We start from the raw sequence: 24,622 nt of genomic DNA, 5'->3' as shown, positions 1-24,622 counted from the left end.
TGCCCAACCAGTCGATCGCGATCGACAGGTAGATCGCGGGCTGATTTCAAGTAGATCTCGATTAATAAAATTTGATTATAATTTTTTTTTTTTTTTTAAATCAACTTTGCCTCTCCTTGTCAACTACAACAAGCAATGCTGTTTGTTATTTAAGATGAGGTTGGACTCTGCACTGACAGATTTGTGTTCATTATGCTGCTTTTATAAAGCCTCAAATGACTGCTTACAATATACAATTTTGGCTGGTAGCTCTCGGCTAAGTGGTAAATTAAAAAGTAGATCTTGGTTCAAAAAAGGTTAGGCACCCCTGATCTAGCCTATTGAGTATAATCTATATTGTTGATTGTAGTATTTAGTACCTGTTTATCACCTGTTGAATTGTCACAATTAGAATCGATGCATTTTGATTAATCGATGCATCGTTACACCCCTAAAGAGTAGGCATACTACCCCTTCTACATAAGACTCATAATCTCAAATGTGTGATGCATTACAGGAGTGAGTGACAATGACACGCGGCAGTTTCAAGTCATATTGGAAATATGACTCCCAATACAAGGACTGAATTAGAGAGGTACCAGGAGATGTCCACAAGGCTTATTGCAAGTTTTGCCGCAAGTCATTTGACATCAGCAATATGGGGATCTCTTCCCTCAAGAGCCATTCAAAAGGACAAACCCACACCAAGTTAGCTGGACAGCTAAATAGTGAAAGAAGAATGACAGATTTCTTGGCTACAAAAACAGGAGAGGGAAGAAGCGGCCAAACAAGCCAGGATATCGAAAGTGACAGTCAGGTGCCCAGTACCAGCAGTGAACAGCCTACGGAAAAAGGCTCTAGAGCTCAGGGGAAAACTTTTTTTCAAGCCAAGCTGTATTTGAAGCAGAGATTCGCTGGGTCATGAAGATGGTCAGATCACACTTCTCATTCAACTCCAACTCTGACATTTCAAACACTTTTGCTCAGATGTTCCCAGACAGTGAAGATGGAAGAGGAGGATGACAGAGGAAAAGGGAGAACAGTGGAGAGGAGTTGAGAAGAGTAGGAAGAGAAGACGGGAGCGGACACAAGGGGAGGTGTGGAGAGAAGAGGACAGGATGAGAGGAGTGGAAGAGAGAACATATATCAATCCCAGTGCTCATGTGTTCCAGTTCAATAAATTGTTGTTCATCTACAGCTTGTTGCATTATTTCATGCATTGATATTATCAATAAGACATAATCTCTAAGCATTTACAATGTAGACTTGACTGGCACATCTTTTAAATCAAGTAAGTAGTCAGGTGTCCTAGGGGGTTGTGTGTGTGTGTGAGGGGAGGGGGGCGCGGATGGGGGCGGAAAACTTCAGGGGCCTATAGATCATCACTTAATATGGTACCTGGAAAATCAGGAGGTAGTATGGAAAAAAATGTCAAGGCAAGCGTGGGAACCCTGAAATAAAGATTCCGTGATAAAAAGGAAATAAGAGAATCGATTTTCAGATCGCCTCTATAGCGTGCATACGTACACATATACTATCGATAATCTAGCGTTTATTTGAAAACTATTCATAAATAGGCAGAAAAAAACGTTTTTGTGTATTCTAGAATATTCCAGTAAATGTTTTTTATCACGGAATCTTTATTTTCCTTGAAAACGAGGGCTTTTCAAAATGCTATAAAACGGAAATGTACCGATGAAAAAACAATCCGTTTCGACAATGTTGACTGCAAGCAAGTCATTGATAAGCGACGGGCGTATTAGACACATAGCCATTATTTAAGATATAGTTTATGCGTTCGCAAATGTGCTTGCCCTCTCATTGAATAGAGCGCTGGCACTCAAGCGCTAAATCATGCGCCCCCTGCTGGCACTCAAAGTGTTAATGCTGAACCCTGTACTGCAGCGTGACATCGCAATGAAGCCTGTGTCTCATTTTCCTTATGTGCCTATTAGACTGGAACACTGTGAAGTCAGGGAAAAGGTTGGTGGTGTGTGTGTGTATGAGGGGGGGGGGGGGGGGGGGGGGGGGAAGCTAGATCAATGAGGAGCCTGGATATAATTGGGTGATTTACCTAACTCCTCAGGGGTCCTGTCCATGAATCAATGAAATGGCAAAGGCTGTAAAACACTAGGGGGACCTGCAGGGAGTCATCAATCATGGACAGAGGGTCGTGAATCATTCTTAAGGATGTCCGAGAGGGAGGAAGCGAGGGATGGAGAGAGAGAGAGGCTTAGAGACGTGCACTCTGTAGGCGCCTTGTGGATTCTCTCCATGACGTTAGGCGAGTTCTGAGCTGGGCTGAGTTACCGTCCTGTGCCACCCACAGCCAGCTTGATTGACAGCCTCAGCACCTGGGAATGGGAAGAGCTAATTATTTCATGAGGGGTTTCCTCTCTCTCTCTCTCTCTCTCTCTCTCTCTCTCTCTCTCTCTCTCTCTCTCTCTCTCTCTCTCAGAACACACAGGCAGACACATACAAACACAATGTTATATTAAATCTGTAGGGTGTTTGTATGTTGTACGCAAGATATGCATCATGCTCCCCCTGGAAGTAACTTTACTAGCCTTGCTGCTTTACAGATTAACATTGGTCATTGCTCATATTAGTGTTGACGATTGTGTCATTTCTAGCCAGAAATGGTTAAATTTGTCTTGCATTGGGGCGGTCGGATGGCGTAGCGGAGATTGCGCTCATCACCAATGTAAGAGGCTGCGGTCTTGATTCCCGGAGTCAGCATTGCCTTGCGGCTTGGGCCGATCGTCATACTAACTCGTTTGGCTGAGTTAGCGGGAGGGAAGTCGAAGGTGGTAATCTGGCGTTGTGGACAGCGACGCCTACAGGTCAGGTCTGGGCGCCTGCTCAGCGAAAGGCAGGAAATGGTGAAGGCAGCGTGACCTCCCACGCGTTACGCTTCACCAATGAGAGTCCTCCCTGCCAGGTGAAAAGAGAGCCACTGGCTGTCTCCACATGTGTCGGAGGAAGCATGTGGTTTGTGGTAGACTTCAGGGTTCCCTTGTACCGACCAGTAGGAGGAACATGCGCACAACAACCAGGTAGGGGAGGGGGGGAATTGGCATGACTAAATTGGGATGGGGAGAAAAATAGAAAATTTGGCGGAGAAAAATATTTGTCTTGCATTTAACTCTTTCTGTGCCAAAAACTAAATATCTCGTGTTTCGTCGCCAACGCTTGAGCGCCAAAAACTAGATATCTCGTTTTTAGTTCCTTTGATTTTTTTTCCTTTGATCCCTGTTCTAAACACTCACTCGGAGCTCCCTGGGTCTCCCTGGCACAGCTGCCTACGTTGGAATTGCAATGACAATCGAATCCCGCCAGGTGGCAGTATCACTTGTCTTCCAGTACTGACTTACCTCTGGCGGCTTCCGCCTAGAGTGGATCACAACATAGCAATTGGTGGAAGATTTGGTGCCTCAGAGCTATTCTTTCACGTATGGTAGCCATGCCCAATGTACATGAGTAATTGCGATCGCCATGGGATCGACTGGGATTTATTCATTTTGGAGTACCTTCTGACTGAGGTAAGGTCTATCTTAGGTAACCTGCTGGTATTTTTTTTTTACCTAGAACATGCTTCTGTACCGATCACAGTCTCGTATGTTACCGGATCTAAAACATGCTTTTGGTAGCGATCACAGTTTTCAAGTTAAACCGACCCCCCCCCCCCCCCCCCCCCCCCCCCCCCTTGATGATTTATGAATGAATTAATGAAAAGTTTATTTTTGAACATGTACTTCTCCATATTTCTCCAAACAAATCACGGTATCTTGTTTCTTGTTCCGTCAAACCAAACAATCATAACAACAAATTAAAAAACATTTAAAAAAAAAGGAATTATAAACAAAAGGTCAAGAGTAATGTGTTTGGTTAGCAGACATGTCCAAAAAAGGAGTAGAGGGAAGCTAAGCTTATTGATCCCTACCCCCTTACATTTATGTTTGTTCTTCCATTAATTTGACTAGATATAACATAAATAGTATATTACAATATAGAATATACTTTTACATATATTTAAAAAAAAATTAAAAAAAAAAAAATTGATTCACTTGATCAGTGAATATAGTACAGCACTACATAACACAATATAACATAACTTTGTTTATCCTCATTACTCATTTCTGTATTTCTCTAATGTGTATTTTTTTTTAGCTGCTTTTTAAATTGTGCCACATGTTTACTCAGTTTGATGTATTCAGGTAAATTATTCCACAACTTCACTCCACACACCGATATGCACATGCTTTTCAGTGTAGTGTGTACCATTGGTTGTTTAAGATTCCCTCTCCCTCTTAAAGCCCAACATCCAGGTTAAACCCTACTGATCAATTATGGGTAGTTTACATCATTGGTATATAATTTCATTATTTATTTTTTTCCATTTGACACCGGAAATGCCACTCCGAAAGAGTTAAAAAGGTCCACGCACGAATAACATGCACGCGCGAATCAAAAAAGCGTATCAAACGCCGACGTCACTACAGGTGCATATTAATGAGCCGAATCTAAAAGCTTATCAGACTCTAGCACGGCCGTGACGTCACTTCAGGAAACGTATGCCTTATGTCTGTCCGGGTCATAGTACTAGATCAATGGTGGCCCACTCGGTGCATCACAGTTAGCCTATAGCTCCGCCGTCCCTGCTACAGTCGGGACCACTACACTGACGTTAGCCTATAGCCCGCCGTCCCTGCGGGTGGTTCTCTCCTCTTTGTGTGCCCCCGTCCTCGCGGGTGTCCTGCGGAGGAGCTTGTGGACGCGACAACAGCGGCGGCCGTAAGGTGTTTGAGCCTGTAGCGTTAGTTAGCTCATAGCTATCGTGTACCACTAGCCTTTACGGGCTCGAGCACCCTACGGCTGCCGCCGTTGTCGCGTCCATGGGCCCCCCGGCAGGGTACCCGTGGGGACGGGGTTTACAGAGAGGAGAGAACCATTTTGGGTCGGCCGTTCATGCCGGCCAGCGAGCCGGATGTCGGGATATGTTGTTAGCACAATAGCTACCAAGCAATGTCGTTTCTGATTATTGATTACCAATAACCGTGTTCGTCTCAGTAGCCACATACGCTGATCGGCTGGTTGAGTATCATAACAAGCCCTGATCAGCATTGTAATTTACGTGAAAAAGATCTTACCATGAGCCGGTTGGATCCCCCATACCATTTCCCAGTTATCGATCACCATCTGGTAGATCGATATGTCCATTGGCTGATGATATATTCCCTTACTGCACACTGAAATCCGCGATCCAAAAGGTATTCCGTGCAACAGGCTATAGGGATCGCATCAGGTCAGTAGAAAACTACATTGGAAATCCAGAAGAAAAAAAAAGACAACTTCTGCCACAGGGAACACTGCATTATCGAGATAGCGCCCCTAAGAGGATCTGGCCGGTAATGCACTTTGTCGAATTCAAAGAGTAGGGTACATCTGCAGTGCCGCTCTGCGACCTTGAATAGGTTATTAAAATGGAATAAAATCCAAAACAACCTGGTTGGTCCTTTAAGCATGGATTCGAACCCCCGTGGTTCGTCCCCAATGTGTTAAGGTCCCTCGAGTTTGCTCGGAAAAGGGTACATCTGCATTTTACTATGATGCCCCTACTATGAACTCCAACAATCCTTACAGATTGAGATTATCCTCTGTTGCAAAATGTAAATTACTAATCAATCACAATTTCCCAATTCAGATTCAGATTCCTTTATTAAGCCATTTGTGTAAAAACACATTGGTAATTGTTGCAGCATTACAGTGTATGCATTTTTCCTTTTTTCACAGTAACGACAAACACCAACACAGACACAGGACATAAAACAGTGCAGTGGAGGATTAATCATTTAAATACATGATCTAAGGCAGAGGGGGGGGGGGGGGGGGACCTGAGGCATTGATCAGCCTGGCGGCTGAGGGGAAGAAGCTCAGTCTGTGAAGAGCTTTCACAGCCTTTGGGATCCTCAGCCTTCCTCAGAGGGGAGCAAGGTGAAGAGGCTGTGACCGGGGTGGGAGGGGTCGGCCATGATCTTCCTCGCCCTCTTCACTCTCCGCGGAGCGAATCACCCGCTGCAGCTTGGCCAGATCTTTTGCCGCTGCAGCGGGGAACCAGGAGATGATGGAGTGGGTGAGGATGGACTCAATGATGGCCGTGTAGAATTGGGCCATCATGGTCCTCCAGTTTGTATTTGTTCAACTGCCGGAGGAAGAACATCCTCCCCTGGGCCTTTTTGAGCCCAAATCCCAAATTCTCCCCGCTGACCGACCTTTCCATCACAGTGGAGAATGTAGCCGTAGCCTCGTCCCCATCCTTGATGACTGGCTGAACTTCTCCGCTCACATCGCCACAACCAGAACCTGCAGATTCCTCCTGAGCAACGTCAGAAGGATCCACCCCACTCAACTCCTCGTGCAATCAACAGTCATGTCTCGCCTCGACTACTGCAATGCACTGCTCACTGGTCTACCGACCACCGCCCCCAAGCCTCTTCAACTCATTCAGAACGCAGCCGCACGCCTGATCTCCAACCTACCAAAGTCAGCCCATGTTACCCCACTTCTTATAGAGAGCTGCACTGGCTCTCCATCGCCGCACAAATCTGCTTTAAGGTCTGCAGTATTAAAAGCAGTGGTGTGCTAGTTACTGAAAAATAGTAACTAATTACCATTACTAGTTACTTCATTGATGTGAAAAGTGATGCTGTATAAGATGACTGCACTTAGCACTGACTGAGAAAGTACATAATAGTTCTACTTTGTCGTTTTAATGTTGGACCAAAGCATTGCATGTAATTAGAATACAGGCAAATAAAAGTCATTTAGTTTAAAGTACAATCTTGGCTGTCTTTTTCTCTCAACGCTTCAATAGGTACTGTAGATCTTGCCTTCACCAAAAAAAAAAAAGTGATCTTGGGCTTAAAAAGGTTGGTGACCACTGCCGTAGCTCAATGTGCTCAATAAGCCTACGAAATCCAACGTCCTGTACGACAGAAAACGGTTGATCATCCATGGCGATGAATTCCATTAACTTTCGCGTAATGCCCTTTGCCTTGGGACCATCACTGGGAAACTTTTTAACTTTTTCAAAAAGGTCCGCCACAGAAGGAGTCAGGGCGCTGGGGAGGATTTTTCTTTTCTGTGCGGCAGTGACTTGCTCAGACCGGTTCCTGACAGGCAGCGAGCGAGCTGGAGACGAAATCGCGTGTGACACTGTCCTGATATGACGCTGCGCTTGTCCGAGTGTGTCTGTGTATTTACCTGGAAGCACAGGGGCAAAGCAGCCTGCGATTCTCGACCAATAAAAAGTGTTTAGGGGCGGGCCTCGGCCGCGTAATCGCTCAACTAGAGACACAGTGAGCGAATATTTGAGGGGGGATCGCCGCTCAGTTCGCTGTCGCTCGCGGTAGGTCAGGATAGTCTGATTGAAACGAATACATTTTTATCATTTTCGCAATCACGCTCGCTCGCGTCGCTCCCTGTCAGGAACCGGTGTCATACTCCGCATATTTCTCCGGGTGTTTTGATTTTAAGTGGTGGAGTAATCCCGAAGTGGAGAAAGTCTTTGCAGTTACACCCCCTCGAGAAACGTCAGCTGAACACGTTGTACAAATCGCAAATCGTGCATCTTTCTCTGATATTTTGAAATATCTCCAAGCAGCAGACATGTTGTTGTTGTCTGTGAGCCAGCCTCAAGCGTATCGTATTACCTTGACGCGTGAACTTTTTTTCTACCTTGACCTGTTGCGCGCCATTCTTGTCGCCGCGTTTTGATGACATCATCACAACAACACGTTGTTCTGTTTCGGTGATATATTTTCGGTGAAAAAACTCTTTCGGCGGAAAGCCGAAAGGCCATTTTTGTCCATTTTCGGGCGAAGATTTTCGGTGCCGAAATGTCCCTAATACACGTGTCTCTGCAGACATGTGTGTGTGTGCGTCTGTGTGCATGTTATGCTACGTGTCACTGTATGCGGATGGCATGCAGATGATTAATTTATGGCCTCATCTGTATGTGACAACCAGAGATAGATGAGCGAGAGAGAGAGAGGGGGGAGAGAGACAGAGAAATAGGAAGAGAGAGGGGGAGAGACAGAGAAAGAGAGAAATAGGAAGAGAGAGGGAGAGAGAAACAGAGAGCATGATTTAGTGTATGTCTTAGAGCAGGCGGCTGTGTTGTAGTGTGCAGGCCTGTGGGTTTAGTGTATGTCTCGAGTCTAGAGCTGTGTTGCAGTGTGCAGGCCTGTGGGTTTAGTGTATGTCTCAGAGCTGTGTTGCAGTGTGCAGGCCTGTGGGTTTAGTGTATGTCTCTAGAGCTGTGTTGCAGTGTGCAGCAGATACTGACTATGAACAATACACTGTTATCAATGAAAGAAGAAATGTTTGCAGCTGTGGTAATACGAAGTTCAGTTGGTTCATTATAAAAGATACAAACCTGAAAACAAAAGCACTTAAATGTTAAATAAAAGGACCACAGTAATGAGGCAGGAGGAACATATTTTTTTGCACTATAATGGTAAAATTGTTATTAAAAAATGTGCCCCTAAAAAAAAATGTTTGCCCCTAAATAATTTCTCATTTAGGGGGCAAGTGTGCCCCTAGTGAAAAAGCTTAGCGTACAGCCCTGATGGGGTATCATTGGAAGCCACACTCATTGGCTACAACGATCCACAATAATTTTCGAGATCGGATCTAGATTGACGGAACTACTGCAGCAGAGTCGGGAGTGGTATTTTGCGCAATACCGTGTACTTTGCACAAGCCTCAAATACCAGCATGTACCTCGAGAACCGCTGAACGGATTTTGTCGTTATCGACAGGCAACAAGTAAGCCTTCAATTCGATATATATATTGTATTACAAAATATGCACACCTGAGCCACTAGGGGTCGCCAAATTGCCGGTTGCAAAAAGTCAGAAAAACTGCCCTGATATGGGCTGTCGCAGCTTAAGAGGATTTTATTAACATACTGTGCACTACAACCAAATAATAACACAAAGGTATAATAGGCAGATTTGGGGGGGGGGGGCACTAAAAAATTGCGAAAGGAAATGCTGATGTAAGGACTGCCATGTCGCCGGGATGTAGCTGCACTAATGTTATTAGGTTGCCGGTGCGGTACTGACGTTAGTGTTGTCAAAGACAGGACAGTAATGGCTAGAAGGCATCCACGTTATAGCCGGCTGCAATGCTCTGTGAAATAAAATGAATGAAAATGAAACAGGTCTTTGAAGAAGTCTTTATTTGTAGCACACATTGCTACATTGTCCTACAGCGACACACACACACACACAGATGCATTTCTTTGGGGTCGCAGATTAAATTTCCTCTCTGTGCTTGACCCATCCCGTCGTCCTTTCCCCCAAGGGTAGCCGGGAGCAGACATCGGTTGCGGCGCGGGGACCAATCCTCCTGTGCGTCTTTGTGCATGTTTTTATCCGTTGGATTTGCAAGCACAGGGAGAACATAATGCAAACTCCACACAGAAAGGCCCGGGAGATACCCCACCTGGGTACCTGGCAACCCGGCAACCCAGGAACTTCTTGCTGTGAGGCAACAGTGTGCCACCATGCCGCTTCGTGCATTGTGGACTCCTCACATGACCCACATGATGTCATGGCAGCTTTATGAAACTGCCATGTGATATGATTGACAACCATTAGAGGGAATGATCATTGTGTAGCAGGATGGATTATCCCTGCTTTATGGGAGTGGTTGTACACGGCCACCTGGTAGTGGGATGCTGTAGAGTTTGATCTAACTGAACCCCCGTCTTTGGGCCCGGAACGTCGAACTGGAGGTCGGGCAGCAGGAGCGGATGGGGCCCAGGATTTACTAACCTGGGGGTGGTACTCTGGTCCTCCTCGCCCTCCAAGGCGGTCAGCAGTAGCTCCCCACACACTCCCCCAGTACCTCCATTAGCCCTCCCACACCTGGTGACTGTTAGATGACTAATGATTTTCGCTCCCCAAAGCAGTACCCTTCCTTAATGACCTGTTGAGACCTTTAACAATGAAATACGGGTATGGTGGGGAAAGGGTTAAATAATAATAATATTATCCGGACAACAAGGGTTAAGACACGGACTCAGTAACAGACACACACACCATGTTCCCATCTACGTCTCCTTTATATACTACCTAGTCAAGTCTCAGATACAGGGTTATATCTTAATACACGGGTTATATACACTATGTTCACACTAGGCGCCTGGTGCTCTCACTCAACAATACATGGGGAACGTTATTCCCAATAATAGGCACCTTGTGCTCGTTCTATTAATACTACTGCCCCGCTTTGCGGTGGGGAAGAACCAGGTAAATGTTAAAGGAGTTCAATGGGAAATTCAATACAAGAACACAGTTATTACACTCAAAAGAAATGAAATGTGGGCCCATGTTACCAAATTAAAGTCCTAGCTAAAGCCGGCTTAAAATGGTTGGGGTACCCCTAGACGCTGCTGCTAGCGTTCGTTTCACACAACATTTATCTTCGCCCTTAGGGCCTGCGCCACACAGTGAATTGTATGCTATTGTTTCAGCACTCGAAGTGGCGCTGTACTTAACCGAGATGGCGGGCCCACTCTCACCACCACTCGTCCGGGTGGTAAGATGGCCGTCGGGCGATCCCGCGATAACAGCCAGCGGGCCGGGGTAGGCAGCTGGGGCAGTGGCGTGGGCTGGAGGAGCGTGCTGTGTTGTGGCGACCTCTGCTGGAAGAAGAGGCGTCCTCGGCTGCGTCGAAGAGACGTCCACTGCGGGGCTGAAGGGCTGAGCTGGCGCGCGGCTAAGCTGTGGGCTAACCTAAACACAGCTAAACTGTGGGTCTTGGTGGACCCTCCTGCTGTCGCCTATATAGCTAACGCACGGTAGCTATGTATACCACCTGTCTTCGGCGACGCTCGCCTAGTGGTGCACTCAAAGTGTCTATAGCCGTTAGCTACAAGCTAATATACCGCGTACACTTCTAGTATAACCCGAGGTATTACTGAAGTTTATTCCTTTCTCTATTTCACTAGTCCAACACTCCACTATCGCTTGTATTTCTATGATAACCCGTTTTGTAGCAGAGTCTCTCTATCTCTCCCGCTTGCTCTCAACGGGGCTCTCCGAGAGCGCACGTCTGTCCACGTTCACTGTCGAAGAGGATTTCCTCCTGTTCCGCTCTCCAGGTAACCAGCGTCTTGCTCATCTCCTTTCTCCTCTGCTCCGCCTGCCACCACCGCCCCCTGCTGGCGACCGCAAACTGGTCCCACAATGGGACACTCAAGGCAGGAAAAAGGATGATTTAGTTGCACGTTAATAATCCATATTGAAGCCGGAGGGATGAAAGAGAACCTCGCGTTATTTGTCCGGGCGAGATATCAAAGAGAATCACTGGTTATCATGTCTTTGTGTACACAGGGGAAGTAAAAGGTTACGTTAGCACTTCTGAATAATAGTAGAATATTCAGGATGCTACAATTGCATTGCATTTTAATTGTTATTTCCATTCCCATTGAAAAAAGTATTACAATTATCATTATAATTTTCTGACCAAACAATTTTTTTTTCTTATGTCTGTGGAATATGATTTGTAGACCAGGGCATGTTCAGCCTTAGTGTGTTGAGTATTTTTCTTTGCACACACAAGACACCGGTACCCAAGTTATCTCGTGGTCATTATTTCATTATCAAAGATGTCATGTATGTGAAGATACAGTGAATAAGTGGTGAAGATGATGCAGATGAAGTGTGTGAAGATGATGCAGATGAAGTGTGTGAAGATGATCAGTGATACTCCACAGGGAGCGTCTTCCTCATCTGCCTTGTCTTTTCTCTTTTCTGTGTGTGTGATTTCATTTTTGGCAATTGTGAACACACTACCCCAGTCTCACCAACAGATGGTGCTCAACCCCCCCTATAGAGTGTGAGAAACTGACTGCACACACACACACACACACACGCACAGTGCCAGGGCTACACAACAGCTCTGTCTTCTCTCCCATTCTCCCCTTCTTTGTGTATCCACCCCTTTCATGTCAATGGTCTGAGAGTAATAATCTGTGCCTCTCTGCCAATGGTGTCACTGTTGTCACCAGCTGTCGTGAAGCAGTCATCACCCTCCTGTGTGTTTATGTCCCGTTCCCTCGTCAGCCAGTGCTTGTTCTCCTGTGTTCCTCTGTGTCGCTGTCCTTACTAGCTGCGTCATGTTAAGTCGCCTGTTCTGCCAGTGTAGTCAGCCAGCCAGCCATCCCCACCGGTTACTCTGTATCTGCCTGCCTGCTTCAGGTCATTAACCCTTTCAATACCACACTACAGATGGTTAACTTTATCTTTTCACTACCACACTACAGAAGGTTAGTCCTTTCACTACCGCACTACAGAAGGTTAACCCTTTCACTACCACACTACAGAAGGTAAACCCTTTCAATACCGCACTACAGAAGGTTAACCTTTCACTACAGAAGGTTAACCCTTCCACACTGCTGGCTGCTTTGACAGCTCTGTCCTTGTTGTCATCTTTCTTACTGTGTGCAGGGTCAACTCTCTCTCTCTCTCTCTCTCTCTCTCTCTCTCTCTCTCTCTCTCTCTCTCTCTCTCTCTCTCGTCCAGTGTGGATACCATGCCAGATGCAACAAAGCAATAAACTCCAGCCAATTAACTGGCATCTGTTTGTTGCTTCTCTGTAACCAAACCACACAGGTAGGATTTGTCCTCCCAACTCCTGTAAATGGAAAACGAATGACTAACTGAATGCAACCCTTTAGTTAACCTGACGCGGCATATATACCCAGTGAGAGTGACACTATTTAGGATTTATGATTGTACCCAGGGCCGCCTCAAGGGGCGTGCGAGCAGTGCGGTCGCACAGGGCCTCTCGGGAAGGGGGGCCTCGCAATATATATATATATATATTTTAAATATATATTTTTTTTAATAAAAAAATAGAATGTTAACACTTTGATCGCCGGAGACGCCGAAACTCGTCATTCCCCGCCATGCTTATTCTGCGGAAGACGCCGTAACACGTCTTTGATATCAATATTTCAAAAATCTGTGATCGAAATCATATTTCTCCCCCGGAGACCTGAGATCTACTGCTGAGCCCCACTCAACTCTCTAATGGTTCAAGAGCGCCATCTGGTGGCCGATCGGCAGATCGCCCAACAGGAAGTGATGTGGATGAAGTGGTGCTCACCCATATTTCGTCCGGGCACTCGCTATCGTCCATCTTGACACAGTGAACATCGATCGGTGCAAATAACTCGATAAACAACATGATTTGGACGTATATACTATTATACAACCTGGAAATGGATCGGGTACTTCTACATCCCATAATAGGAATATCTCTGCTCCACGCTCATCGCCCAACGCTATGAGGAAGCTACGGTGAGTTTCAGCGTTATTTTTTAATGTCTTCGATACTAACTGCTCTAATGATCATATCACCCACACTAGATGAATGATATAACGTTGTCCACGGAATTATAAACGACCCCCCCCCCCCCCCATCCGGTCAACATCAGATCATACGTAGTAACTCCTAGAAGCACATCCAGTTGACATTTTGTATCTCGCACAGATTCCTACCAAACTGTATTTGATCATCAATATAATGCATTTAGGGCTATAAATCAAGTTCTGGAGAAAGCTGCAGAAAACGATAAAAACATACTTATACTTTAGACCGTATTTTAGTATGAATATGTGAATGAAAAAGTATAACGTTGCTACACCCTGAACAATATATATAGGACGTTGAATGGGCCATAATAATGTCAATTTAGCAATACAATTTAAAAAGTTATAGCCCTGCAAAGAAGGGGAACTTCTCCATAGACAAATAGAGCTGGCGAGGGATGGTAAATTATGAATTTAACCCCGGTGATCAAAGTGTTAACAATCACTTTACATCACAGACCTAAAATCTAGTTTTGCTTACATGCTTATATATTTCACATTAGACACGTTTGTAGAATAGTGTTCCGGGCTCTGCAGATATACTATTGGTTTCATTCAATTACTTATGTGCAAAGCATCGTGGGAGGACTAACACTAGGGGGAGCTGGTTGGCGTCGGTCTGGTAGTCGGTAGAGAGATGTGAAGAAGACCGGTATTATCCACGAGGGGAGGGGGTACAGCCGGTACGGGGTCTATTCGGCGCTATCCACGGGAGCGAGTGGATGTCTTGGCCAAGAGGCAGAGCATCCTACTTTTGAAAACCAAATGTGCAGCATCGGAGCAGAAGAAATAACGCTGCGTAAGCTTATCAATACCAAGTATAGTGATTAGGTTATGCCAAGACGAAGAGGACGTTTGGCAGATGGACTGAAGATGAAATTTGTTGCGTGTTAGAACGTTCAGTCAGGCTATAGCTATGTTGGCTAGTAGGGCCTAAAAAAATTATGGTTTGTTTCCGGTTGCCGACCAACCCTGCCGATATAGGTGCCACCCAATATATTTAATGAGTTTGAAAAAAAAATTATAAAAATAACAAAATAAAATTAAAATATTCCCTTTTTAATTTTTTTTTAATAAAGTTTCATAGAAATCTTAGTCAAACCTCGGCCTCGTATGAAACCCTCCACCTAGACTCTATTTGGAGGAGGGATATACCAGACCTGGAAATAGATTTTGAGTGGCAAGAAGCCTGGGCAAATGTTCGACGTGCATCAAGGAACCCGGACCATCAACAAATCAATCTTAACTATATCCATAGGACATACTTGACTCCTATAAGACTGAACAGAATGGGTCTTAAACAAGACTCCAAATGCTCCCTATGTACAAATGGGGACGAGGGGACATTTATGCACATGTACTGGGACTGCCCACCAGTTAAAATATTCTGGAAAGAGGTGACCCAGCAATTATCAAATCTCTTAACTCTGAATATACCTGTACACCCCTCTGTATTACTGCTGAATGATGTTTTTGAGAATGCAGTACATCCACAGCTAAAGAGATTGGTTTTATCGGGTATCACAGTGGCTAAAAAGCTGATAGCATCACGATGGTTCCAACCGGAAAAAATGTGCCGAAAGGTCTGGATTATTACATATCTCGATGTGATTTATCAAGAAATATCTACAGCAAGAATTTTGGGTCTCAATTAATCAAAAATGAAAATGTGGTTAGAAGTGGTGGAGATAATAAAAGCTAGCATATAATGGTAGTGTCTGGTTAGGAGCGTGGGATAATGGATGGATTATCCAATGGGGGGTCCGGGAGGGGGGGGGTACGAGCTAGAGCATATGTGTGTAGGGTATTAGATAGCAGGTATTGGGGGTATATCCTGTATAAGACATTTAACTATATGGTGATTTCATTGGATGTGCACTGTTAATAATGCTTGTATATCTTATCGTGTGTTGTCATGTTTGTTTATATGTTTGTTTAAAAAATAATAAAAAAATAAAACAAAAAGAAATCTTAGTCAAACCTTTAGTATTATGGATATTAAACATGCTGGCAGAGTACATGCATCCATGTTGTTGTGAACATTTTAATTAAATAAAGAAATTCCCTATCCATAGTCGCCGTGGGAAAGAATAAAATAAAAAATTAAATAAATTCCCTACCTACCCATGGCCTTAACTGACAACCAACAGGAAACAAACAATATTTTTTGTTATGCTAGCTTAGCTAAAGGCAGGGCTACGTTATCGAGTGCTAACGTGTGGCAGATAAACTAGGAACAGACTCCCAAGTTCATCCCAACGGGGGGGACAATATCATGATGGGACTGGTGAACTTTCTCCACGGTCGTCTTCTTCCTCTTGGACCTGACTCTGCGTTAGGGTGAGTTTTTAATGCAATCTACTCTGTTCCCGCCGTGGATCTCTCTCTCTCGTGCGCTCTCTCTCTCTTGCTCTCGCTCTCTCGCGCGCTCTCTCTCTCGGTCTCTCTCTGTCTCTCTCACTCGGTGTGTTGCATCATGCAGTTTGTGATGTGTGTACTAAGCTTATTCGATTCAAATAAGGCAAAACTGCAAATCTGCATGTCGTGCTTGAAAAATTTACCTGGCTTTTAAGCTTGTTTATCAGGTTCCAGGGGTGTTTTATGCATTTTCCCTGTTACTGCCAGGTGTACGACTGTACAGGTGCATTGTCACTAAGCCTCGGGCAGCGCTATTATTTAAGAATACGTTGACTGTATCATATGCCCAGCCTCGGGCAGCGCTACTATTTAAGAATATGTTGACTGTATGCCCAGCCTCGGGCAGCGCTATTATTTAAGAATATGTTGACTGTATGAAAAAAATCAAAATAAAAAATGTGTATTATTTAAATCTCGCACAGGGCCTCGCATTTCTCCCGGACGGCACTGATTGTACCTTTGGCTTTTTGGGGTGTGTGGTGTGCTTTTGTAACTGGCATTTTACTATTTCCATTTACTGTCAGACAACACTAAGAATAAGGAATACAACATTCAGTTAACATTAGTAATTCATGCCCGCTGCATTTAAATCCAAAACTGAGTGGGACCTTTTAGTTTGTCCAGACGAGGTTTTGAGTGCAGCTGTATCAGTCAGTTTGTCTCAGTTAGGCTACTGGTAACGTTAAGTGGACGCCAGAATGAGATGTACATCCCTTATGAGAGCCACCTATAAAGTATGTGTTCCGTATGTTTTCAGCAAATGCATTGAAGACTAAACTTATTTTACCAAATACTATTTGAATTAGTAATGGAATTTTTACCAAATACTATTTGAATTAGCAATGGCATTTTTTCTCCCTGCTGAACCCCAAAACCGTGATGTGAACCGAATCATGATTTTTGGGAACTGTTCCACCCCTAGTACCAATGGCTCTTTAATTCTACTGGATTTATGATCGTATGGTTCTTTGATTCTACTGAATTTATGATCGTATGGCTCTTTGATTCTACTGGATTTATGATCGTATGGCTCTTTGATTCTACTGGATTTATGATCGTACCTATGGCGTTTTGATTCTATTGGATTTATGATCGTATCTATGGCTGTTTGATTCTACTGGATTTATGATTGTACCTATTTGATTTGATTCTACTGGAGATCTTGATAGTATAAAACTGAGTTCTTTGGATTGATATGATGAGCCAGCCGGACAGATATTCAGGAGACGAAGGTGAAGTCAATCGATGGTCTTTATTGACAGGAACACAGAGAACGAGGAACAGTCCTGGAGACCACAGCCCTCCATGGGGGCTGCAAGGCTCCAGAATGATGACACAACCATGCTTTTCCTCAGTGGCCGGAGGCCGATATAGCCATGCATGCATATTAGGTCACACAGATCATCAGGTCAATGTATTTCTGGGCTTGGCGTGGTCACTCGACCCACTACTGGCCACATTCCAGAGACCTATGCACTCATGAGAGGAGCTGGATATAAAATATTAGACTTTAATGAACTGAATATACCTATCAATCTTTGATAGTTGATTGTTGTTTAGTAGTTAACTTTTTGACCATATATGGCTGTCCTTCATACTGCCTCCCCATGCTTTCTCTCTCAATATCTTTAATTCACTTACTTGTCGTCTCCCCCCCCCCCACACACACACACACAGCATATGATGAACTGTACGATTAAAGGTTAATGGATTTTTACAGCAGTGAGATTTTACTTTAATCGTGGTCTAATTAGAGTTGGCTTTTTAAATCCGCCCCTCTCTTAACAATTAGCCTCTCCTCTCGTGGAGTAGCTCTCTCTCTCTGTGCCCCGGACGGCTTTGTAAAGTAGGGCGGAGAAGTCACATGGTGGTCAGACCCCGGAGAGCTGTATCTGTCCTCACAGTCAAGACCCATGTCCTCAGTCTCTCTGTTGAGTCACTCTGATGCCCTTATTAATACCCTGTCAGTAAGGAGAACAGACGCCTGGGGAGCAGCTACTGACGTGGCTCTATAGATGTCTGATGAAAGTCTTCACTGGCAGGAGAGAGAGAACTAGGATCCCCTGTGGAAATAATCCAAATTATCAACATTGTCTCAGAGTCCAAGAGATTGTTCAGTGTGTGCTCGTATGTAACACAATGTGAAACGTTGTAACACAAACACACACATGTAATAGGGCTCTCACACACGTGTAATAGGGCTCTCACACACGTGTAATAGGGCTCTCACACACGTGTAATAGGACTCTCACACACATGTGTAATAGGGCTCTCACACACATGTGTAATAAGGCTCTCACACACATGTGTAATAGGGCTCTCACACACATGTGTAATAGGGCTCTCACATACATGTAATAGGGCTCTCACACACGTGTAATAGGGCTCTCACACACGTGTAATAGGGCTCTCACACACGTGTAATAGGGCTCTCATACATGTAATAGGGCTCTCACACATGTAATAGGGCTCTCACATACGTGTGTAATAGGGCTCTCACACACATGTAATAAGGCTCTCACATACATGTAATATTGACAATACATTTGATTCCTATCTAATTTTGATCCATCGCAAAGTGCTCCAGCGCTTGAATATGGCCGGGGGATCCGCTCATACAATGCAGACCCATGTTCGCATAATACAATGAGCCTGTGAGGCGTGTCTCTGTATGCAAATGACTTGCGCGAGAACGCGCATTCCCGTTTAGAATGAGTGAGATTCATCATTAAAAAAACCTGGGTAAGAACAGATTTGGACTTAAAGAATGGCTTGATGAATGTGGCGGTGGCTTTTCTTATTGTTCTCCTAACACTTTGAGTGCCAGCAGGGGGCGCACGATTTAGTGCTTGAGTGCCAACGCTCTATTCAATGAGAGGGCGAGCACATTTGCGAACGCAAACTATATCTTAAAATATGGCTATGTGTCTAATACGCCTGTCGCTTATCAATGACTTGCTTGCAGTCAACATTGTCGAAACGGATAGTTTTTTCATCGGTACATTTCCGTTTAATACCATTTTGAAAAACGCTAGTTTTTGGGAATTTTCAGAAATCGCCCTTTACTGGAATACACAAAAAACGTTGTAATTTTTCGGCCTATTTATGAATCGTTTTCAATAGGGCTGTCAATTTATCGCGTTAATTAGATTAATTAATTACACAGCAAATTATCGCGTTATGAAAATTAACTCAAAATTAATTACATTTTTTTTTTATATAATTTTTTTTTTAATCTCATTCATTCCATAAGAATGTAGAATACACATTTACAGACTTTTATCTTTTTTTAATATGGTCCATTTGCATGTTCTTGGTATCTGATTCTAGTGACATCTATGAATCTCAGGGAATGTATTCCCAGTGTCAGAAATACTGTGGGCTAGATCCACAAAGAATGGATTGCACGGAGCAAGTGGCACCCTTACTTACAATTCATTATGAATAAAAAATGGGGGACCCTGATGTAAACAAGACGAAAGTCTTTCTCTGGTCTGCATCCCCTTAACAATTGTGTGCCGTACTGTATTGTACCCATTCTGCAATCTGTTAATAACATTTTCATTCAATCAATCAATCTGCGCGGTGATTGATTGAATGAAAATTTTATTTTGAGTCAATTGTAATGAACCAAATGAGAATATCAATACATTTTTTTTTTATCTTTGACTGTGAATAACACCATGCTCAAATTTACCAGACCTGAAAAATCTAAGCAAATTAATAGATGGAAGATGATTTTGTAGATAGAGTACTGAATTCTGCCATCCGGACACATGCAATTTGAAATATGATTATAGAATATAGAATATCAGGCATAAAATGGTTATGCGATTAAAATGCGATTAATTAGATTAATTAATTACAAATCCTGTAATTAATTAGATTAATTTTTTTAATCGCCTGACAGCACTAGTTTTCAAATAAACGCTAGATTATCGATAGTATATGTGTACTTATGCACGCTAGAGAAGCGGGCTGAAAATCGATTATGTTATTTCCTGATCAGCACACACACACACTTGGGGACACGTTGATATATCTGTGAAAAAAGCTCTGATTATCCCAAGACTGGTAAAATAGATTCCTTACCTCAGATCAGATGTTCTCCAAAAAGATTATTCCAATTCCTGATCGCCATTCCAAATATCAATCGCGTTTATTGATCCAATGCTGGGTGCTCGAACACATATTCCACGCTGTTCTGAGGGACCACAAAGCCTGCAATCGGCTCGGATTACATGCCTGACAAATAAAATGTGGATTCTGGATTTTCTTTTCCCCATGTGTTTTCATTCAGTCCAATCCAAAGGGTGCATTACCATCCGGGAGATGATAGGGGGCGGTATTTTCCCTGTTCGAGCTCAGAGAGAGTCCCAGTGGTAACGTGAGGCTAGATTGATGAAAAATGAATGGAAATCGCTAATAAAAAAAATTACGATTAACACATTGGTCGCCAAGAATGAGTTACGCCGTTTTTGCCCGCCATGCGTTGAACGCCAAGAACGACTTACGCCGTTTTTGCTATCAATATTAAATTTTTTCGCCATGGCATTCATAATTCATCCAGCCAATCTCCGGACTGCAACGGGACACTGTATGAGATTGCAACGCCTCAATACCGCCGCCTGGTGGATGGTCGGGCGAGTTACACTCTCACCAAAATAATAATAATAATAATAATAATGACTTGGATTTATATAGCGCTCTTCATGAGACCCAGAGCGCTTCACAGAGTCCATTATTCATTCATACACAGTCATACCGGTGGTGGTAAGCTACAATTGCAGCCAGAGCTGCCCTGAGGCAGACTCACGGAAGCGTGGCGAATAATCATCGCCTACGGCCCCTCTGACCACCACCAACATTCATTCACATGCATACACATTCATACGAGGCAAGTAGGTTAAGTGTCTTGCCCAAGGACACAACGGCAGTGGGATGGACATGGGCTTGAGCGGGATTCGAACCACCAACCCTTCGATCATTGGACGCCCCGCTCTACCCCTGAGCTACGCCGCCCCACAAAACCGGAAGTGGCGCGGGGGCATCAAGGACATTTCTCCGGCAGTAACATCTTGTTACGTGGATCCTGACAAACACTATAGTGCATTTGGATCGCTTTCTAAACGTAATAATCGATATGATTTTGGCATTTATTGCGCCATACAAACCGGAAATGGATCTAGGAGATCGGCGTCAAATAATTGGGATCTTTTTCCTCCAGTCTCATCGGCGAACGGTAAGAGGACAGTAACGTTATTTTCAGCCCGATTGTTTATTCATTTCACTGCAAACCATCTGATAAATATATCAACCCATACTAAATAAAGCTGTTACTGACGATCAAGGAATTATAAACGACCCCCCCCCCCCTTTCCTTCACGCATGATGAAGCATAATGTATACCGATCATATACATTTGAATTTTTTAATATAGCGTGTATAGGAAAGAAACACCAATCGATAATCTATCATATGCGTCAGGGCCTATAACTCGTTTTTGGAATTACAGCAGAAAAGCTTAAAAACATACTTATATTCTAGACGGTACAACAATGTATGAATGAAAAAATATAACGTTCCCACATCCTGAACGATAGATAATCGATGTTGAATGGGCCATAGTAATGTCATTATAGCAATAAAATAGCCCTGCAAAGAAGGTAAACATCTCCATAGGCTTTCAACGGTGGCAGACTGGGTACAACGATGGGCACTGTGGGATATTTGTGGATATCCTGATGAAGAATGTTCTCAGTCAACCGAGGTTTGATCTGTTGGTTGGCATAACAGTTTAAAATAGAATTATTTACATACATGATTCATGACATGATCGACTGGACTGCGGTCTGTGTTATTTCATTTCTCATTGCCATTATAAAATTGGTTAATGCAATCTTACTGATTGTATTTCATCATATTCCTAGTCAATAATTTTTTAGATACATATGAACTCTGTGAAACAGTTCTTGTTTGTGAATCTGACAGTTGCTGTGAAGTGTTGATCATCTGTTCTCGGTCTGTCGTGTGGCAGGGCCACACAGTAAAAATTAAATACATACATAACAATGTGGACAATGTGTGTTCAGAAGTATCTTGTTCCACAGGTCTCTGATGATGTCTCTTCTTGACGATGCAGTCGGGAACATTCACTGGTCGCCGTTCATTCCCTGTCAAGGGTCACCTGTAGCAGTGTGGCGGTCAACTATAGTGGCCTTGCAGACTCTTTTCCTGGAGCCTGCGCTGCTCTCCATCACCACCACACATCCGCCACTGTGTTCACGCTTGGTCCCCATCAGGCCTAGAGACATGGTGGTCAGGGCGTTTTTGAATGTGTTGTGCTGGTTTCGCTGTCCTCTCCTCGTCATTGCGGTACCACTTGATGGAGGGCGAGGGCCCGCCGGTGTAGTGGCTAGTCAGTAGGACGCTCTCTCTCACACGGATGGTGATCTTGTCATCAGAATCCATCTTGATGGTCAGGGCTCTGGTTCCCTTCTGTAGATGGTCTGCCACGGGCCGCCGGGGTGAGGCTGCATGTCGTCCTTTCTGTCTCTGCTCCCCTTCCTTTGGGGACGTCTGTGTTGTGTGGCTGGGTTGGATGGCGGCTCTCCCACGGTTGCTGTCGTCGTCCTGGTTGTGTCCGCAGCTCCTTGGCGGCGTCCCTGGTGGTCCTATGTTGTCGTGGGTCGCTCAGGTCACTGGGTTGTGTTCCTCTCTGCCTGGTCCTGCCGTCGTTCGTGGTTCAGGTCACGCGTCGTCTCACTCCTTCTCACTTGTCGTGTCCTCTCACCAATATGATCTGAGGATGATAAAATTGCCTTAGAAAACCTCCTCACATAAATGATTCAACGCCTTTCTGCTAAAGAGGAAAATCATTTTGGGATTAATTCAATTCATTGTGTAATATCATCATGCATGCATGGAATCAGAAACATTTCTTTTTATCTTTATAATCTGTGATGTCAAATTGAAGTTGACCTTACCTCAGGCCGCGTACGATGGTGTGCTTCTTCAAGATACTTACCTCGCCATGACTTCTCGGTTGTTCTTCACGTCTCAGTGTGGCTCGTCATAATTTAGCATGGGGAAAACATAAATCCAGTTAATTTTGCATGAAATACATCCATTCATTTTCTCGTCTACTCTTAAGTAGCATTAATTTAATTACCTCTAATACACCTTGTGCATTTTGATAATCATTGTGTAAATGATTATCCTGCTTTCAACTGATACAAATAAATCTAACCCTAGCTAACCTTATTGTCATGCATTTGTCCTAATAAACTAACCTACACTGTAGCACTCAACACTTTGATGACCATTGTTACTCAGCTGATAGAGTTGTGTCCTTTTTGATGTCCTGTCATACAGAACCTGTGAGTCGCTTTTGGATAAAAGTGTCAGCTAAATGATCAATGTACGTGTATACCTTGTACATTTAGATAATTGTGCTCCAATTTTGGTGGTTGATATTTGCAGTCATGGAAAGTAATTGAAATTTTTTTGTAAGGAGTTATTGGTTAAGCAGAGAATAGAAGGAGGAGATTGCAAGTAAAGTTGTTTTCATCATTAATCTTTCATCTCGGGCACTTCTACTTTGTCTGGTTTTATTCAGAATTCATATCTCTAATTTAGTGTGCCTCTTGAAAAGAGATGATGAAAACAACTGGTTAGTTATTGTTAGTATGGGAATTAGGTAGACTTTCATGACTGCAACATCATCACTTGTGTCTGATTCATGTTAATTAAGTGGTTCCATCCATTGTTATCCATTGTCAGGTGAGTCCACCAAGCCTGTGGTCAGAGTGCAGGCATTTGCATTGTTTTGTCTCCCTCACGCCATACCCTGTGGGTTTCAAGTGCCCACTCTGACTAGCGTCTGTTATGGTCTTCGTTCCTGTAAAAGAAATTTACATGTGGGTGTTTGGATGCAGATTTGTTTAAAATGGTCAATCGATTGTCTCTCAACTCCACACCATCTTCGGTTGAGTCTCGTGGTAACAAAGAGAAAATCTGCATCTAAAGCGATACTTCCTACTATACTAAGTATAGTGGAGATACTAAGTTGAGTCCCTATAGGTGTGGTCAGAATCCTCTCTAGGCATTTGCATTTTCTTTCAACTCCACATCGTCCTCAGCTGGTTTGAGTGAGTGTTTAAACACTGTAAACACTGCTTTGTAATTCAATTTAGAGTTAACTCAGTCTGCCTCTCCTGTAAACACAAAAAACATGTTAATTTTCCCACTCCTCTAAGACCATTTTTGAGTGTGTTCTCTTTGATTTTGAGTTCAAACACACATCATCTAGTCTTCATCTTATACTGGGAGTAAGTGTGTTACTCATAAATTGTGTTGTGTTCAGTTATGATGTATGATTTTCTATGGTACCCCGTATCAAAAAACTATAGAGAACGTGGGGGTTAAAACATATTGTTTTTTAAAATAGAGATGATTTGTTGAATAAACATAGCATGTTTGCCTTATCACTAGCCTTGTGCACATTCTAAGATATAGAAACCTATTTATGATATTTTATACAGAAACCTATACAGATATGTTACAATTCTGAAACAGGCATTGAGGTTAGCTTTATGTGACTTATAACGTGTATAGTAATGAAAAACAATCACTCAAGCGATATGGGATAGCTGTAATTTACTGCAATGAGAAGATAGTTATGTCATGCATCTACATTAGGACTTCAAAACAATCGCTCAAGCGATGTCCTGCGTCATAGGTTTGTTTCATACTCACCGGAAAAAGCTGCCGTGTT

General features: G+C 43.6%; 1 pseudogene across 1 annotated transcript in view; it reads right to left on the bottom strand.

Moving 5' to 3' along the window:
- Nucleotides 1-22,317, bottom strand: part of LOC311246829 (long-chain-fatty-acid--CoA ligase 1-like) — a 43,665-nt pseudogene extending 21,348 nt beyond the window's left edge. Inside the window, exon 1 of the transcript in view lies at nt 22,288-22,317. The product of the transcript in view is annotated as a long-chain-fatty-acid--CoA ligase 1-like (transcript). The remainder of the gene's footprint in view (nt 1-22,287) is intronic.
- Between the last annotated feature and the right edge of the window lie 2,305 nt (nt 22,318-24,622).

This window comes from Notolepis coatsorum (genome assembly GCF_963971535.1).
Source record: "Notolepis coatsorum genome assembly, chromosome: 20".
In the NCBI taxonomy this organism is placed as follows: Eukaryota; Metazoa; Chordata; class Actinopteri; order Aulopiformes; family Paralepididae; genus Notolepis; species Notolepis coatsorum.
The sequence above is the reverse complement of the archived record's forward strand: the minus strand, read 5'-3'. Positions and strand labels throughout refer to the sequence as shown.